The sequence below is a fragment of the Ostrinia furnacalis genome, unplaced genomic scaffold (genome assembly GCF_004193835.3).
Source record: "Ostrinia furnacalis isolate ACB-3 unplaced genomic scaffold, ASM419383v2 OfSCF1919, whole genome shotgun sequence".
Lineage (NCBI taxonomy): Eukaryota > Metazoa > Arthropoda > Insecta > Lepidoptera > Crambidae > Ostrinia > Ostrinia furnacalis.
Window position 1 is genome coordinate 193947 of NW_021132158.1, and position 20612 is coordinate 214558.

The 20612-nt window shown below is 36.9% G+C and overlaps 1 protein-coding gene across 1 annotated transcript in view; it reads left to right on the forward strand.

Moving 5' to 3' along the window:
* The window catches only part of LOC114354133 (putative dipeptidase MGYG_00085), a gene marked incomplete at its 3' end in the record, with an annotated part of 129822 nt that overhangs the window by 994 nt on the left and 108216 nt on the right, over nucleotides 1-20612 (forward strand). The gene's annotated exons all lie outside the window — the stretch shown is intronic.

Sequence of the window (20612 nt, forward strand, 5' to 3'; positions counted from 1 at the left end):
TTTTTGAAGGGACGCGCACTGGTATCTTGAGGAGCTTTTCCAGCTTCACCGGGCAGAGTGGCGAGTACAGAAGGTACTCTAGCCGTTTGGCGATCGTCGGTGCGCGTGCCGACGAGGCCGAGTGTGGGCTTCGCGAAGCGAAGCCCAGGCTCGTCCGCGTCGGTCGCAGACCGACGTTCGCGATCGGGCCGTATCGAGCGCATAAGGCGCCCGATCAGTGGAGAACCCAACTAGAGGGTTGCCCACCGCGGTGTTGGACCAAAGTCCAGCCTACGGCGGGCTCACTCTAGTGGGCCCGATCGAGGAACTGAAGCGACAACCATGGTGTCTAAATTTATAAGCCTTTAGGTGTCTTTAGAACGATTGGTCTAACTTATCTGCTTCTTTTTAGACCATACTTTACTTTCAATAATAGCCACTCGAGTTGACCGAGTGAGGTTGATGCAAAGTATAATATGTAGCAACTCCAAGATATGAAATTTCTCATCAGATGAATTACAGGCCAAAGCTTCACAGTTGTATGTAAAAAAATCGTAGCCACTTGAATTGGCCACTTGAAGTGGTCTTATGTGCAGGGGCCTTGAAATATCCGGGTGCGGGTGAGATTGTCCCGCGGCTTGTACCGTAAGCCAGGACCAAGGCCGCGTACCACGTGAGCAGGGCAGGGACGGATCACATTAATAAAACGTCTCTTATTTTTCATTATGAACTAGATACGAGTATTATACAAAATTCGTAGCCACTCGAATTCGCCACCAGTGGCCTAATGTGCAGGTGCCTTAAAATATCCGGGTGCGGGTGAGATTGTCCCGCGGCTTGTACCGTAAGCCGGGACCAAGGCCGCGCGCCACGTGAGCAGGGCAGGGACGGATCACATTAAAACGTCCCTTTTTCATTATTAACTAGATACAAGTATTATACAAAATTCGTAGCGACTCGAATTCGCCACCAGTGGCCTAATGTGCAGGGGCCATAAAATATCCGGGTGCGGGTGAGATTGTCCCGCGGCTTGTACCGTAAGCCGGGACCAAGGCCGCGCGCCACGTGAGCAGGGCAGGGACGGATCGTCCCCTATTTTTTACAACATCACATCACCATTTATACCACTGACCGAGTTATCAGCAGTTCCTTAAATTATGCTGGACACTGTTTCAATTTATACATATTATATCATATACCTACAGGGTGATTTTGTTATCAGTATCCAAAGTTAGGAGCGACTCAGAATCACTAACTTAATCGATTTCCGTAAAGAAAACAATTTTTGATTTATAAATTTTTCGGTTTCAAATTGGCTCACGTGGATAATTTGCTTCGTCCATAGAAAAATACGTAGGTACACACAGTTTACTACATAGCTTAATAGACATACTAATGCTTCGCAAAAATAAGCCTTAACCTTTAAAAATTAAGTTATGGACACACGCGAAATAGATTTTCAATATTTTTTTCTCGTAAAATACCGCGATTAAGAATAATCTATTAATGGTAGAAAAAGGCATACTCGTACACAAAAGTTTGTCTCTCTACAAAATAAAGTTGTATGTTACTACGGATTACAATACGGTTTTCATAAAAAATTCAAGAGTAGGCTTTAGGTAAGTATAATACATTACACTCGTGCGAAGTCCGAAGCCGGGAACTAATTTATACAAAAAACTTAGCAGCTTATCCATTTATTATGTCTTCTGTTTACCTTTGAATAAATTACCCGTGTTAAGACGATACTGTATTTAATACTCTAAAGATATTAATTACGATAGGACTTCTCATAAATTATTTATTAGGCATGTTAAGTATACAATCTGCCTAAACACTTTTAGTCCTCGGCTCTTTCTGAAAATAATGTTTTCTCTGCCTTAATTAAGTTTTCAATATTTCCAACACAAATCAAAGTAGTGGTAATTGATTGCAATCAATAGTGGGCTAGTTAATATACAGTGACTTCCCGTTAAATTATCCTGAATAAAATGGAGGTGTTTGAATCATCAATTTATTCCATTATTTAACTAAATGTGATTATTAACCCGTTATAACACTTCGAAGTGCCGAGAAAACCGCAAAATTGCTATCCACAACATCAACCCTCATGAAAATACCACTAAATATGCGTTAAAATTAATAACTAACTATATAAGTCTTCATATTTTCTGCCTAGAAAATAAGATTATTATAGACTATTTGACACCATTCCCCAATAATCTGAAATCACATTTTTTTAAAAAAAGTCTTCATTCTGGTCTTAAAAACTTAATTTTAAATTTTCTGTAATATAAGGTTTTTGGTTGCATAATAATTGATAAAAGTAGTTTTGAGTTGATAAAACAGTGACGTTGCTTGCTTGTATTGCTAATTTACTATACAAAATCTATAAGAGAGATTGATTGGTGGTGTCAAATAGTCTAATTTACTCAAGCTCAATAAATAAATATTTTATTCTGTTGACACATGTCACTTTACTACGACTACAATATTAGGCAAGTTGTCGGGCCTTGCCAGGGCCCAGGGGCTCGATGGGCATATTTACATCTACGTATAATACCCGGGCCCTTAACGCAGGTCGCGCCGTGCTGTGTCCCACTAAGCTGGGACGAAGGGCGCTCCGGGATATTGTAAACACCCCTCAATATTTCTATAGAAACCCACACCAGCATCACCGATTTACACGCAAATAACTTGGGCTATGTTATTGTATATTGAATATTGCACGCTGAAAGGAAAGCCTTTGTCGTAAGGCGACGTGTGTAACATCGTAAGGTGATAACGCCCGTGATAGGTCGTCGCAGTGTCAATCAATTACCTATTTCAGTAACAAAGGCGCTAGTCACTATATTAAGATAGTTTGTAAACGTTGGGCCTAGATATCACGAAATCACGTATTATGAAGATTTATTAGCTACATAATATGCTACGAGTGCTACGAGCCGTGTAGCTACGAGATCATAACGCGTATACATTCTGCTACATCGTAACGCTCTCCGCTACGAAGGGGAAGGAACGAAGACGAAATAAATGCTTTTCGTTACCTATTTAATTAAATCACGTATTCAAGATTCCGTCCTAAAAAATATGAAACAAAAGCTTTATGAATCTGACTGAAAATGAAACATTGTTAACATTCCGCGATTGTTAAGGGACGTCTTTATTAGAGGCACGGAAGTGTGAGAGGCCAGCCATCCAGATAACACTCGTGAGTATTTATTTTACTATGTAAAAAAAAGTATATAAGTAGTATATCCGTTAAGCTAGCACCCATAACACAAGCATTAAGTTGCTTACTTTGGGGCTAGCTGGCGCTGTGTGAAATTGTCCAAAGATTTATTTATTTATTTATTTACTGTGTGAGGTTTGAGATGTGAGTCGGTTGTCGTTCTGTAAAAAGTTAGCCACGCTATTTTGCAAGGAGAGCCAGGACACGCGGCCGATCATAATATTGTTGAAGTAAAGTAGATAAACTGGTTTTACATTTATAAACAAGGTCGCATTGAGTCCGACTATAGTAACATAAACGCTATTTAAGCTTAAGTAAAGTCTTCTCTTCAATTTTAACGAAACAGGCGCTACGTTAAGAACTACGCCGCTTTTTTTAATGTGGGCGCGTACTAAAAAACACAAAAAGTATTGGGAAGCCGGGCTTCAAAGCGCGGCTTCGTAGGGACTAGGGACGCGCCTTTATACCACGGAGATTGCGCCAACAAAGACGTCAGAACTTATGAACTTACAAGAAGGGTCTAACTTGCCCGCTAGAGCAGTAAAAATGACACAACCAAACAGCTTTCGGTTAAATTTAGACTTTTAAGAAACTTCCCTTTATTCTTCAAAACTATGTTAGTCTTTCAAAAAACTAATTATAACTACAATAATAATAACTAAAAAGGAAATTTAAAAGACTTCTACTCGTACAAACAGCACTATACAAGAGATTGCAAACTAATTAGATGGCAGCATCTTTCTTTATCTCTTTGTACAACGGTTTCTTTGTAGTCTCCCAACTAAACTGATATGCGAATATTGACGGCAAAGATGTCATTAGTTGTAGAAACAGTAATAAACATAATATTATTTATTTGGTTCAGAAACAAAGTTCATTTATTAACGTACGAAAGTTTGTCTCGAAATTTTTCATTATCTCTAATAGGAATTATTAAAATTACTTTATTTGAATAGGCATAATAAATTCTTTTGACAAAAATGTTTTAAGGATTCCAGTAAGAAATTTTCTTGTATGAAATTAAGGCTATCTAATATAATGTTTGTATATCCGGGTCACCTAACCTTTGTTACATCATAAAAACGTACAAACTAACAGGAGGTATCTATTGATAAAGGGCAGAGAAGAGAATAATCATGTACCTACCTACATCGAATCAGCTTTAGAGGAGATTTTTTATGTTACCATTTAAAACCACTTTCTATTAACAACAAGACTTTTTCAAACAAGGAACATTGTCAAATCTCAACAAATAATTGAGGAAATATTAATTTTCCTAGATTTTTGCGGTTAGTAACACACTTGTCTATGTCATATCTTTAAGCGTTTACATTAAGGAAAAAAGTGTACACAACAAGGAAAAAATGATTGTTTGGATGCATTCTATAAACCAACAGACAAGCTTTTAGTAGAAAATCAACCGTCATTTCTAAAAATATTACATTTACGAGGAAATGGATCATTTTCATCTAATCAAAACAGATAGTCCCCAAACCGATTTGTTATTATGGCCAAAAAATATCCAGTAAAGAGTTTAAAGGAAACGCGAAGTAAAGGCACCTTCAAAAATAATCTAAAACTTGATAGCGTTAAAATTGCTATTTCCCTCCTTTGTCCGTTGGTCTATTGGAAAACAACTTCTCTTTTTAGACTTTAACATTTTTAACGGAGAACATGGGAATGACGATGGTAGGTAGCTCTTTGCAAGTTTTAGAATTGCTCATTCCATTTCGAGCGATAAAAGGATGCATTCATTTCACATAGGTACATGCCTGAATTGTTGTTATTAGCTTATCGATTCTTTTTCATTGTTTTTTACCCTCTACATGCAAGGCAGATTAAAGGGTTCGGCAGACCAAACACGGGTCACGAATATTGTATTTTTTTACAACCGCCCGCGTTGCAACTGCTTTGAAACTGCCACTGCCTTCAGTGTGCCTACTGCCGCGCTGCAACTGACCCGCACTGCTTCTGACCCGCGTTTGGTCTGTGGAAGCCTTACTCTTCCAATTTTTTTGTTGTTGTTACTCTTAGCATACTTTTTAACTATTTTATAAAATAAGTAACATGTTAAATTCTGCTTTTAATAGAACCAACAGGTTTATAGCTGGAAAATATGTCGAAAGTTGGTTGGTTAATGAAAGGTATTCAAAATCATTTTATGATTATGTTTTTGTATGATTAATGAATGAATTAAATTTTAAAATTGGTCGTAAAGACTAATTACTCGTACATAATGATTCATAAGTGCGACACATTAATGGACGCAAATGTTCCGAATTCGCTGAATTCTCAATTAGAAATTCATAATTAAGTCATGGTAAATCTTAACGTTCAGGTATTCATATTATTATATCATATTGTTATAAAAATTTACATTTTCTTACACATGCTGAATAGAATTGAATAAAGTTGAGAGGTCTGTCAAAATTTAACCTACGCCGTGTTCAATTCACAACACGACATCTGTACGGCTAGCACGAAAAACTTTCGAGTTCGAATCGTTTGCGTATTAGAATCGCCATCAAAAGACTTAGTACGAAAACTACAACAGCGCCCTTGTGAACGTGTCGTAAAGTGAACTTAGTATGAGAAATGGTTGCACGAAACTTATTTTGAGAATCAAAATTGTCACGTTATCGTTCAATTCGAAGGTTGAGTATCGAATTTTATCGAATACGCAAATGATTCGAAGACGAAAGTTGTTCATGCTAGAGGTACTGCTAGTTTCAGGTCGAAGGTTAATAAAAACTTAGTAACGGCACGTTCTTATGTCTATAAAATGCATCTATGCTAAGTAGTGCCAGCTAAAATATCACTTCTAAGTTTTATTACTGTCTTAGTCACCAATAAAACTAGTTTTACTTAAGAGAATAATAAAACGTGGCTTGAATGAACGGAGTTTGTTTTGAAGTTAACGCCAGGTAAAGTACCGAGTTTGTTTATTGATATTCAATTCTTTTTTTTTATTGTTGGCTATGGTCTTAAACTTTTAGGCTTATTGATCAAAATGTTTGATTCAATCCCAAAAGGTATCTAAAGAACACGGAATCACCAAAAGTACTTAACTTGCACTTGAAATTTAAAAATGTTTAGACAACGATTGTCTAAACATTTAAAATCTCAAGTGCAAGTAAATCTTTCAATATAAATAGTCTTCCAAACGTACAAGGAACATGAAAGTCGACACACTAGTTTGCCTGGACCTCACGCCTCGCACGTCAAAGCGGGCGCACTCGTTCGTAAAATGTACATACACGGGTATCTAGGCAATTGTGCAAATACTCGCTTCCTTACCCGTTCTGTCGGCGGCAACCTCATTAAAAATGTTAGGTGAGGCTACGCGACGTCCTAGTTTGTAAGGCATTGGCACGAAAAACTCGACCAAAACATACCACTTTTTTGCGGACACCGACAGACTTACTACTTTGTAGCTACGTAAAAGAAGGTTAAAGATCTAAGAAATCTTATAAAATAGAAATATAATTTCGCACAGAAAAGAGTTGGAAATTAAAAAAATATTCGAGCGAGAGAAGGCAAAACAAAATCCAAAGACGAAAATCTTGTTAGAATACATTGTAGCTGAATTGCTTGTGAACTATGAAGCATTGTATTAATTTTGACTGACAAAAGCTTTTTGTTTGTATTAGCTCGCCTTTTTTAGAATTTAAAACTATTCTAACATGCAAGCGAAAAAACACCGCATGATCATGGTTTAGTAGAGTATCACAATGGATATCCATCCAATATTCTAAACGTTTGGTCGCAAATTGACTGTGCGTTAAATCTGGCGGCTGGCGCGTTGCATTCATTGAGCCATACCAAACGTTAGTCGGTGCACCATTTGATGAAGCAGCCAGACGAAAAAACGGTAAATCAATAAAAAATTTTAATGTGTGGGTAATTGCTGTCAGCACAAAACGTCATTGTACGTGCGTGGACTAAGCACACAATACACATACCCACGCGTGGTGCCGGAATATACGAAAGCTCCGTGCTCAAATGTAGAGTCGACGTAGGTGAATGTGCTTCTTAGAAATATAAGGAATTCCCAAATGGATTTTGACTCTTAATATTTTCAAAAGCGATTGAGGAAGTTTTTTTTAGCTGTCACTTTTATGTATTTCAACAATTTTATTTAAAAAAAATGCAAGGGTTAGTTTTTTGGATGTGTGTTTTTTTTAGTTTCGTTTAGCGTTCTAAAACTTGGGATTTAAATAAAACGATGTACGGGCGGGAGGCAGTGGTTGTAAGGCACCGCTCCCGTGCCCGGGATATGCGGTCAGGAAGGGAACTAACTCCCTAGTGAGCCTAGAGTCCCTATTCCCTAAGACACTAAGTCCCTAGAGCCCTAGCCCTGCCTAACAATAGATACTTAGATATAATAAGGGTTTGATAGGAAGGAAGCTGCTCCCAGGTCGCCCAGGGCAGCAGCGTTAGGACGGCAGGTAGGCGGCGGGGACCCGCTGCCAGCCCGGCAGACTCACCGGACTGATCATAGCGACGGCTAAGGGTGTCTTGGCCGCAGCGGGGGGAAATGAGACACAACGACGGACGGTTGTTATCTGTTTATTGTTATGATTCTATTGCTATTTATACATAAGTTATTTACTGTATACATTCAAAGGTATTTGTTAGTGTGCCGTCGGTGTAGAGTGCCGACGGTGCACGTTGAGGGTTCATGGGTCGCCCGGCGGTCGATGCTGACGGTGCAGCAGGATGTACGATCGTGCTCGTACATATTGGCACCTCGCAGAAGAAGAAGGCGCGGAGGATGCTGCACGTGGCTGCCCTGCTGCCCGATGACCGTAGACCGGTGACTCCATGAGTGGTTGATGACCCAGGTGGTGGACCTCTGGTTGGCTGTCCACTTGGTGTCCACCTGGCTGGTTGATTGACCAGGCAACTCGCGGGCCTGGCTCCTGGTGATGCCAGGATGCTCGCGGGCCTGGCGCTGGTGAGGCCTGACACTGGTGTGGCCAGGCTGGTGGTGTGGAGCCTGGCGCTGGTGTGGCCAGGCTGGTGTGGTCAGGCACATGGTGGGCCTGGCGCTGGTGTGGCCAGGCTGGTGATGTCAGACTGATGGTGGGCCTGGCACTGGTGTGGCCAGGCTGGTGTGGTCAGGCTGATGGTGGGCCTGGCGCTGGTGTGGCCAGGCTGGTGATCAGGCTGATGGTGGACCTGGCGCTGGTGTGGCCAGTTAGGGTTAGGGGTGTCGCGAATGTGCCGAACGGACGTCGATGGCCTAGCTAGTGTTAATAATGACTAAGGTGATTGAATTTGACTACCGTCATTTACGGTCAAAGTCAAAAACAAGGTATTAACAGTCAAAAATTTTCATTTTCAGTCAATTTGATTTGAAATAAAAATTATATTGTATTAAACCAGCTTTTGCCCACGACTTCATCCGCCTGAAATTAAAGTAACAGGTCATTAAGTACTCATTATGATTAGTAGATTCAAAATTATTTTAGTATATTTTTTAAAATTAAATCTACTAACACAAAACAACACGCATTTTTATCCTATTCCATTCACAAAGTATTTTGTTTGTCTAAATAAAAAAAATATACAAGCACAAAACAAGACAGAAATTCTAAGTAGACAGATGTAATTAGAATGGGTACTGTAGGTGGGCAGCCCTATCGCATGTTGTCATACCGTGACGTACCGCGGGACTGTTGACATTTATTTAAAAATATGGCCTAGTTGGAATACTGTATAGATAGTATTACCGTGGTATAATGGCATGCAAACATACTCGTAGCTCTTAGTGATATAAATGATCCCAGAGGAAACACAGCAAAAACTCCGCTTAATATTTATGTTTCTGTGTTCTTATTTGTAGGAGATTTTTTCGAATCGCCTATCGATGTTGCCTTGGGCTGTACAGCCCGGCTTAACCACGAAACGGTCGCATGGATTCAGTAATGGGTTACCTACAAATGTTTGCTGTCGAACAAAACGCGTTTAACGACACAGGGTTTACGACCTAAATATGAGTTCATACAAAACAAACGTATGAAAATTTATCTAATATATTCATTACAGTGTGTGGCATTGACTTGTCAAATAAAAATCTATTGGACAAATTAACTCTGATTAAATACTACAAGTATATTGAGACATATCGTATTTTACCAATAGAGAATTTGGCGTACTATTTGACGATTTGTAAGAACTAATTTGATTAGTTATTCTAAACAAATAAAGATATTTTTTGCTTTTGGGGAGATATTCGCACATTTTGTCTCTTAGTCACCTTTTACGATTCTAGGGGAAGAACGAGAGTGTTTTATTCTACACTACCTACCTGAACCACACGGCGAGAAATATCAGTAAATTATAATTATCACGATTCCCAGACTGTTAAAATAGAGACTGTAACGAAAAACGTTAGTGTGGACTAAAACACCTTTTAAGAAATTAAACGTCTAAAACAGTTTGAATTCTAAAAGGTGCTGCTGTTTAAATATTTTCGTCTAATTAATAAAAGGCTCGCGGTCTATGAGGCGTGAATATGAAAGGTCTGGCTTTCAAGTGAGCACTCGATGAAAGCACATACGTTCAAACACCGAGTTTATCCAACAAACGATTTGCTTTACTTTGTTCATTAGCAATGTAGATAAATGTGAGCATACATCGAGGTGTCACGTTTAAATTCAACCCTAGCTCGTTGGAATAAGGCAAGGGCATGTGATTTGCGCGGATGAGGGCGCGTGCAGATGTTTGACCGACGTTTTAGCGTTAACGCTGTGTAATTATGTGCGTTGATTGCAAATTGGATTAGTTATGGCAGCGGTAATATTTGACTAGACTACAGTTTGTGATAAAATATGTATAAACCTCAGTTACGCTGCGGTGATACGATGCAAACGTAGTGTACAGTAGGAGCCTGCTCGACGAACAATTTACTTCGAAGTTGCTTGAAAAAAAAATCGTGGGGTTTGACAAACCTTGGGGAAGACTCTTTCTGCCTTCGTCTATCATTAGACTGCCACTGGCTGATATGATGCTGATTATGTTACGATGAATATAATTATTTTATATGTCCAACGTTTACAGGTTTTTAACACGTGCCAATAAAAACAATACTGGCTGGCAGATGTCAGATTCAGACATGTTTCTGCGCAATCATTACACTTAATATCAAATTACATTGATAATAATATGACAATGTTCATGAATGTGGGTGCATACGCCTACTTTCCTCTCGTATGAACTCGTATTTGTTTACAAGCTTGTTGCTTCAGAGCCAATGGCTTTGATGAAACTTTTTCACTTTCTTGACAGAATATACACTGATACCCTGATCAGGAATACTCTATAACCCTGTAGGGAGCGTCGTGGTGCGACAGAATTTAACGTGACGGATTTATCGACACACAAATGTATGAATATTTCATAAGAGACCGTTCTCATTTTCGCGAGTGCGGTGAGGCAAGATTCAGTCGGAACGCCTTCTGTCTTGGACAGCAAAGAATTTAAAATACGGGGTGAAGTATAGAACTGCTGCATTATCCATAGTTTATTTGAGAAATTTGTAGTGAGGTAGCGCCCTCTTTATTCTTAGAATTTATCCCAGACTACATATTAGTACGTAACATCCATCAAGTGTGATTGTATTCAAATGCCCGTTTTTCTGTTTAAATATAATCTTTGGGTGGGTATAAATCTTGAAGAGACATGCCGTGTGATTGAGATATTACTCGTATTTATTAAAATATATTTAGCAAAACCAGTTTTTTTTTTAGTATTTCCTGTTATTTAGCATTATTACTGTTTTCATTTTATCAGGATATACCGCTTAGTACAAAAGTTATTACGTTTTCTTTACAATAAGTAATTGGAAGATAAAAAATTCTATAAAAATTAAAAAAAAAATCACAAAAAAAATTGACCTCTTTTTTGTCGATAAAAATAGGTTTAGTTTCATCTATTTTCATATGTACACTTTAACGTGACTCACACTGTATTTCAATCACCTGCAGCATAATAGTCTAATAATAATAGTTAAGAACGTACTTAAACTGTATTTTTGTAGTCTGTTATCTGCTGTAGCAAGACTCGGACTTTCATGATTTTCTCAACTGTAGATAATCCGCCGTTTCCTTATAAGTGCTATCTGTATCTAACGAAGAGATTGTTATTTTTAGACTAAACCTGCGCAAAAATATTCAACTGAGAGTATGATTTCAGCTCAATTAACGAATAAGTTAATCTGGACACGTATCCGCACGTTTGCTCTATTATACAGTGTGAGTCACGATAAAGTGTACATATGAATTGAGGTAAAACTAGACCTATTTTTATCGACAAAAAAGAGGTAAAAAATGTTTGATTTTTTTTTTAATTTATAGATTTTTTTTTCTTTCAATTACTTATTGTAAAGAAAACGTAATAACTTTTAAACTAAAAGGTATATCCTGATAAAAGAAAAACAGTAATAATGCTAAATAACAGGCGATACTAAAAAAATAGGTACATAAAATACCCAGAAAATGCCAACAAATAATAAAAATGATACTTTTTGCAAAAAATCTGCTTATAAATTCGTATTTTTTTGGTTATTTCATAAATTTCTCCAAAAAATACCCGTATGACATGTGGTTTTTATTACTTTTTATTATTCTCTATCGTAGGTCTGTATTACTTTTGTAAAACCAAAAATCGCATGTCTCTATCCCTATCACAACGTATGCAATGATCGTTTGAACTAAGCCTCTCCGGGCGCGCCATTCAACGCTTCGTTAACAACGAAACTGAAAATATTTTGACCTCTTTTTTGTCGATATAAATAGGTCTAGTTTTACCTTAATTCATATGTGAACTTTATCGTGACTCACACTGTATTGGAATTACCTAAGTAATCCATGTTCTAAGGATAATCTACATCCAGACCCACTCTGATAACCTGATAATTGACTACGTGGCGTGATCTTATTCATTAACCAGGCTACCAGCTGTCATTGGGTCGTGCGATGGCTCTGTGTCTATCCCGCATCAATTAAGCTAATAATTTCTCGGGGAGACGTAGAGGAATGGCATAATTGTAGGAACCGTTGAAACTCTTCTAGGTTCTTTTTATATTTTTTGTTTTAAGGTCTCATATTTTAATACTAATATTATAAAGTTGAAGAGTTTGTGCGTGTTTATTTGTTTTTTTGTTTGTTTGTGTACTTGAACGCGCTTATTTCGGGAACTACTAGTGTACATAATATAAACTGAGCTACATACTTTGGCAATACTTTTTAAATGTGTTATTTGATTTTTCTTTTCATTTGCGTAAAAGATGAAACGAATAGGTAAGAAGATTTTCAAAAGCTTATTTTCTTTTCAATAGAATTACGGACGCTTCGGCCAAGCTTACATCAAAGTCTCGTGATCTCTTATTGTTACCTAGCTTTTATACTGAAAATGTTTTGTGTCCACAACAAAGCCTATCAACATGCTTATCACAAAATAACAAAGACTAAATGTGTGTCGTGTGTTACAAAAAGCAATTCTGTTATCTCTTCTATGTCGCAGTTTTTTAAAAAACCCTCCAACTTTATTTTTTCTTATCTTACATAAGGAATCTAATAGGATTATAAAACTGTTTGGGAAAGTGAAAATGAAGGGGGATTTTCTTTTAAGCGCTGCAAATAGTGTAAAACGAGATAAGTTACATGAATGAGCATTAATTTTTAAGCAAAAGCTTACGAAAAGTTCGTTGAATTTTTACATAAACGATTACAAAAAAAAAATGATCATTAATAATGAATATTCATAAAAGGCGATTTCTGAAAATAAATGTCGACGATTTATTAATGAGCTCTTATGGCTTTTTTATTTTTTTTTTATCCACGACGAGGAAGCTAATATCTCACCTATGTATAGTTGCTCTGCAAAAACCGCTCTAGGTACTGGTCGTGGCCTTTAAAGTTAGTCTCAAAATTACAGAACACGTATCTTTTTAATATACCTACAGTGTTGCAGTATTTCATTAGTTTTTTTCTTATTTCCAGTTCGACAAGTCGAGTTTTCGGTGCGGCATTCAAAGTGTTTCTACATGCGTTAAATATATAGCCTTTTTTGCACCAAATGTACGGAATGGCACTTTCCACAGTCACGTGTATAGATTAATGTGTAAAGTTATAAATCGCAATCGCGACAATCACAGCGAATTGCCAACTTTAATTAGTTAAGTTTTGTAGGCCAATGGCGGCGACTGAGGAGATTCAAAGTCAAGTGTCCCAGCTCTTAGGATTCCACAGAACTATTAAAAAATAGATTGGTTTTAATATTTTTCGTGTCTGTCTTGTTTTTAATCTGTACCTTAAATGTGAGAGTCAATCTGAAAAATGTGTAAAAAGTTTACAAGACGACAATTTGAGAAATCAAAATGATGCAATCAATAACACGTTGATCCTAATCCACGTTGCAAGTAAAAAAAAAATCGATTCGGATTTATAGTAGACCACAAACACCCATACTTTCTACCTACTCATTCAATCTACTCTTAAAGGTCTGAAGTTAGAAATATTTGAAACTAGCTGACCCGGCGAACTTTGTTTCGCCTTAATGACAATAAATAAGCAGACTTTTTTTTATTTAGAACGGGATAAAAAGTATCCTATGTCCTTCTCCTGGCTCTAAACTACCTCCCTGACAATTTTCAGCTAAATCGGTTCAGCCGTTCTTGAGTTATAAGTGGAGTAACTAACACGACTTTTATATATATAGACTAGCTGACCCGGCGAACTTTGTTTCGCCTTAATGACAATAAATAAGCAGACTTTTTTTTATTTAGAACGGGATAAAAAGTATCCTATGTCCTTCTCCTGGCTCTAAACTACCTCCCTGACAATTTTCAGCTAAATCACACTGTACACTTTAACGTGACTCACACTGTATATACAGAATAATACAAAGTAATAAAAACCACCGGTTATAGGGGCATTTTTTGGAAAAAATTATCAAATAACCAAAAAAACACGAATTTAAAAGCAGATTTTTTTCAAAAAGTATCTTTTTTATTATTTGTTGGCCTTTTTTGTGTATTTTATGTATTTTTTTAGTATCGCCTGTTATTTAGCATTATTACTGTTTTTATTTTATCAGGATATACCGCATAGTTTAAAAGTTATTACGTTTTCTTTACAATAAGTAATTGGAAGAAAAAAAATTCTATAAAAATTTTTAAAAAAATCTCAAAAAATTTTTGAGCTCTTTTTTGTCGATAAAAATAGGTCTAGTTTCATTTATTTTCATATGTACACTTTAACGTGACTCACACTGTATAGATTGCATTTTCTGAAAACCAACACAGCTAAAAATGGTACGGGAATCCTTTATTTTGGAGACTTCTAAGTCTGCGTTTACATAGCCGTAGACGATCTTATAAATGTGTTCGCGTAAGGGCAGGTACACACTACTATGTGCTACACTACTTTTTGTAGCTACCAACGCGTGTTAGTCGCATTTGCAACGCCCTACAGAAGCGATGCCAACGCGCTACAATCGCGCTATAGCAGCGCGACTGGTCGATGTAAACGCGCAACCGTGTCGGACGACATCGGGGAGGGTTACTGAATCGCGTTTGCATCGCATCAGAAGCGCGTTTATGTAGGCGAGGGCACACAGCTAGCGACCGCATTGCGACTGTATCGATGCGAACGCGCGACATAATCGCTACTGCATCGCTACAAAAAGTCGCCGTTGGCGAGGGGCCTTAGCCGCGCTAGCGCTGCTGCGAATCTCTTTACATCGCAAATACCACCCCGACACTCAAATATTAGGTTTTCTCCGTTTGCTAACTCTTTTGTTTCTTATTTAATTTTTCATTTGCCTTTCTTTACGTTATATCGAGGGAGTTTTGTGCGGTAGTGTTTTCAGTTCTTGTAGATCTTCCATGTTAGCTCACGAAACGCATGAAAGCTTAAGTCTTGTGGCAATCAAATATAAGTATCATCATCTGTATCCGTCTGGTAAATTAGCCAGCTAAAAGACCATAGGTACATTAAGCACCAAGCCGATAGTGAATTGAAATTGAATACGTTAATCAACTTGACGTATTGATATTCAGCTATTTGATGATGATCGATTAAGGCTGAGTTGCACCACCAAACTTTGACCGTAACTATGACGATAACCGGTGCATTTTGTATGGAGTTTGACAGATTTTTGACGTTTGTCAAAGTCAAAGTAAGATGGTGCAACCCAGCCTAAGACTCAGCCAAGTTATTAAATGTTTAATTAATAAGGTGAGACTTGTGGTTGAACTTGGCTAGTTATCCTTCAGCCATTTTGATTGACGGTTGCCGTTTAATAAACGTCCTATACATCCAATTAACGATCCATTTAGCAAGGTGTCTGCGACATAAAATACGAATGTCGTGCCACGCGACGCTCAACGCAAAAGTTTCAAAGATTTCGAAATTTCGAATATGTAGGCCTACATAGATGCGGAAAATTTATAATCGCGCGGATTGTGCGAAGCTCGACGCCAATGTTTTGAACAATGGTCCTATTTAGCGGCGTAATTAGTGACTACGGTGCCCGTACTCCTGGAACTCGAAATAATTAATTACGTTAATTACGGTAGCCTTGCCAAATAAAGATTAACATTCTCGTTTGTTGCTGCAAATGTGGTATTCAGCCGATGAATTAGGTAGAACGGTGGATAAAAAAATAAGCTAATACAAATACGCAAGCAGCTAGCTTTATTCAGAGTAACTTTTTGGGATAAGAAGTTTCTTATTAAGTTTTTATCTACGACGTTGCACCGACCAAATAGATAGCAGCGCTTACTTAATTAAAAGGGGGGTACAATCAGTTGGATTAACTTCGTAATTAGTGTACTCTCCGTAACAACGAAGTATGGACACTGACTAAATCTTGAGGGAAATCAGTGAGGGGATTGCCCTTAATTTTGATGGTTAGGTAATTTATTTTTAATAACCAAATCATTTTGCAATTTAACAGATTTAGCTAAAGTTATTCTGAATATTTTGTAAATGAGCTTTTTGAGTTTCTACATACACATTTGTATAAGTATCCCGCAAAAACATTTATTTACTGACGTTTAACACATTTAATAAAAGATCTGTATTGAATATTTCAGCAATATATGAATAAATAAGGCTAACATCAACATTGGCTTTTCTAGGACATTAAATTATTGCATATGAGGTCGTTGACGAGATTTAGTCTCCACACAAAATAAGGAAAAGTTTGTTAGTGTAAAGTTTCATCAAAATCCGTTCAGTAGTTTATGCGTGAAAGAGTAACAAACATCCATCTAGACATCCAAACTTTCGCATTTATAATATTAGACGGTAACCCGTGGTAGGGGCGTGAATTTATATCGCAAGCGTCTCGAATCCGGCAGGTTACGCTCGCGATATTAATTTTTGAGCGTCGCCACCCGCCGTTTGTTCGCGATTTATGCTAATCGACCGTTTGTGTCGCTCAGCTTTGTTATCGCGCGAACACATAACAAGCTACGAGTGGCCTATTCGTGGCGTAAATCTGACACGTAACTTGTCACTCAGTCGAAAACGCTTGACAAATATGGAGCGCACAGATGTGCGTGGCGTGACGTGGCACGCCCTTAGAAGTTTATTTGCATATACACGAAACTTTCAGCTTTTTGCTGAATCATTGGGCCTAGATCATAATATGTCTACTGCTCAAGAGTTTGCCGCACAATGAACAGTTACTAAATCTTAAACAACTGACCTAATAACCATTAATTAAAGTCTATGCATGGAATACACTTCACGTGAAAACCATCGCAACCAACTCTATGCTGTATACATGAGGCTTTTAAGTTGGAAATGTAGTACACTAGATAATTGTATTCTATAGCGATAATGGGGCTCTTGATTAAGTTGTTAATGCCTGAAACCCTAATCCGTAACATGATGTCGATGTGTCTATATCATCTTGCAGATAAATCGATCTAGCTATAACTAACTAAGTCGGCTTAGAAACCGTTATCTCTGTGGTTGAGGATTCCGGGTAAAGCTCGCTTCCACCTTCAGCCTAATCATTACTTTCCTTCAGGTGAGATGTAGGGCAAGAGCTTCCTTGTTGTGGAAAAAAACCATTAATGTGAATGTTTATTGCGAAAGCTTTATAAAACATTTGCACAATATTAAGGGGCCACGTAAGCTTCTGAAAGCTCGCAGCGAATCCTTAGATCTGCAGACATTTTTAAGTTATTTGCGAAAAAAAGCCCTTCGTTCTAAGGAAACGGGACGACATCAAAAACAGAGGAGAGTTCTGGAAATAACTCCTCCACCTGCCACCAGAGTACAAGCTCAAGTCAAATAAAAACTTGGACACAAACACTAAGGGAAAGAAGGAAGGTGCAAAAAACCCATAAAATTCTAATTAATATTTCTCTTAACCCTTCCAACTAAGCTAAATAAAGTCTGTTAGGACTGAACTACAACTACGACTGAAATCGGCAATCATCTCAGAATCAGATTCAGTTATCGGAACCTATTCCTGGAAAACTTCAATTAATGTCATAATATTTTCAACCCATTTAACTGCATTTTTTATATTTTTCAAAGTAAGAGAGTGTTCATGACACATTTTCTCTATCTTTCTACAATAACAACAAATTCTACAACAATATTCAATTGACGTGAAAAATTATTTGTTCATAAACGTAACTACATTGCTCAATTTCATAACCGACAAGTCCTGTTAGTTCTCACTTAATAATAAAATCACATGAACCGCGCTTTGCTGTGAAAATACCATTGTAAATATGACCAGCAGGGCTAAGATGCGCGCCGTGATAAACTGCTATCGCGGCGTTATATCGATTTTGACGTCACTATATCGTTTTATCTACCGGCGCTAACATGGCACCCCGAAAATTATCATGTCATCTGTCAAAATGTGATAGTGATAGATTTGTTTTTTTTTTTTGTGATAAACCTGGCAAGCCCTAACATGAAGCGCTAACTATATCATATTTTGACATCACGATAGGATAGGATGTGGTGTTTTTATCGTCCTCGATCCTTGCCCACGATAGCAAGACGATAGGAGATTAACTTTTTTGCAAGCTACTTTAACTCTATTTATTTATCATTTATAATGGTAAATGACATTTTACGACTAATTTGAGGCTAGTAAAATTCAAAGAAAGGAATCTAGCACCTTTGTGATACTTTTACTTCTAGGTGGAGATTGAGTTCTAGTTCAAGAGTGTATCAGTGTGAGGCAATGATATTAAAGATTTTATACAGGGTGACTGGAACTGAACCCGCCATAGCTAATACGCGTATAGAGGAGGTCATTTGCTGATTATTGAACCTTACTTTCAATAACTAATGTTTTATAGTTTAGGAGATATGACAATTTTTATACTTTTTTCAGATTTTTCCGAAATTTGACCTAAAAACTGCTTCAATTTTTTTTCTCGCATGATTTTAGCCGATTTTTTAATTTGATACTAATATCGAATATGTCTTTATTCAAATAAAATAAATTTCTGATCCAGGTAATGATTGAATAGCTAGTTACAAGCTGTCAAAGTCGAACACAAGTACAAACCACGATAAAAAATTCTACTTCGATTTCGATTGAAACAAAAATTAATGGTGATAATAAATTGCCAATAATCTTAAAAATATCTCTAGCTTCTCTTCTTTCTAATGATGTATCACATGTTGTATTTAGATATTGAAATTTGTCAAAAATTTAAAGTTTATGGACGAAAATGGAGAAATAATACAAAAATTATTGAATACAAAGTTGATTTTGATTTTTTTTGAAGTCTTTTCTTCATAATGTGATTATTATTTTTAAATTATTTTTCCAAAAAACACTCAAAAATACTTATGAAAAGGAGTATAGCAGAAAATATGAGATTTTGAAGAAACTTTGTATGGATAATTTTCGTATTATTACTCCATTTTCTTCCATAAACTTTGAATTTTTAATAAATTTCAATATCTAATTACTACGTGTGATATATCATTGGAAAGAAGAGAAGGTAGAGATATTTTTAACATCATTGGCAATCCATTATCACCATTAGTTTTATTTTAAATCGAATTCGAACTTGAATTTTTTATCGTGGTTTGTACTTTTGTTGAACTTTGGCGGCTCGTAACTAGTTATTGAATCATTATCTAAATCTGAAAGTTATTTTATTTGACTAAAGGTTTATTCGATATTAGTATCTAATTAAAAAATCGGCTAAAATCATGCGAGAAAAAAAATTGAAGCAGTTTTTAGGTCAAATTTCGGAAAAATCTGATAAAAGTATAAAAATTTACATATCTCCTAAACTATAAAACTTTAGTCATATAAAGTAAGGTTCAATAATTAGCAAATGACCTCCTCTATACGCGTATTAGCTATGGCGGGTTCAGTTCCAGTCACCCTGTATAATATCATTGGTGTGAGGCGAATCTTGCGACAGTTTATAATCGCTAGCTGCAAAATCTTAGTGCTCCCACAGTCCCACCCACATATTAATTATTACATTACCTACCTTGTAAAATAACCATTACTTACCTACTTAGGTAGGCAGTCAACAGTACATCAGACAATACATATTAAGTTGCAAATGTCGTGAGATACCCCACAGTGTTTAGCTTGATTTAAGTACCTACTGTCATTACATAATCTTGTAAAATTATTGAAAATGGGGCGGAATGTGGTGACCGAGCTTCTTGTGTCTACATCAAACAGTGGCAAGGTCATTGTCAGAAATTAGCATTGGGTGGGATGTGTAATCAAACTTGCTATAATAACAATGAGAATAAATGAATTTTACTAATTTTATAACTTGATGGTGATACCATACATACATTCCACATTACTATCAATCTAATTCCTCCATGTGGTCTTTTTTAAGGGCTTTAATNAAAAAACTACAATCATCAAACATCACTTACTAGAAACGTTCACGTCTACAGACATCACAATTTTGCTTGCAGCAATTTAGGCACATAGGTTTATCATAATAAGTTCTAGTGAACCTAGTACATTTTATTACATGGCTAAGGCAAATGGCACATGTTCTTTTAACCCCAGAATGGTTTTGGGACGAGGCAGAAGTTGGTCTAGGTGGTAATTCATCAACATCAACTGAACGCAGCTCGCGGGGTAGGGTAGTCATTATAAGTCACGAGTTTCAATTGAGGTATAACTAAAGAGCTATCCAATGATAATAAGAAGCTGCCCCTAGTTACCTTGTTAGTATTGTCGCAATCACTGTTTAAGACGTAAGAATTTATTCCTGAAAAATATCGACTGAGCTAAGCTATAGAATATGATTATACATAGGCCAATAAGGATGTTGAATAGTTGAAACACTTTGTTCCACCTCATCCATCAACCCCTCCTATTTCGTCAGGACACTGTTATTCAATGGTGGAGGTGTTGA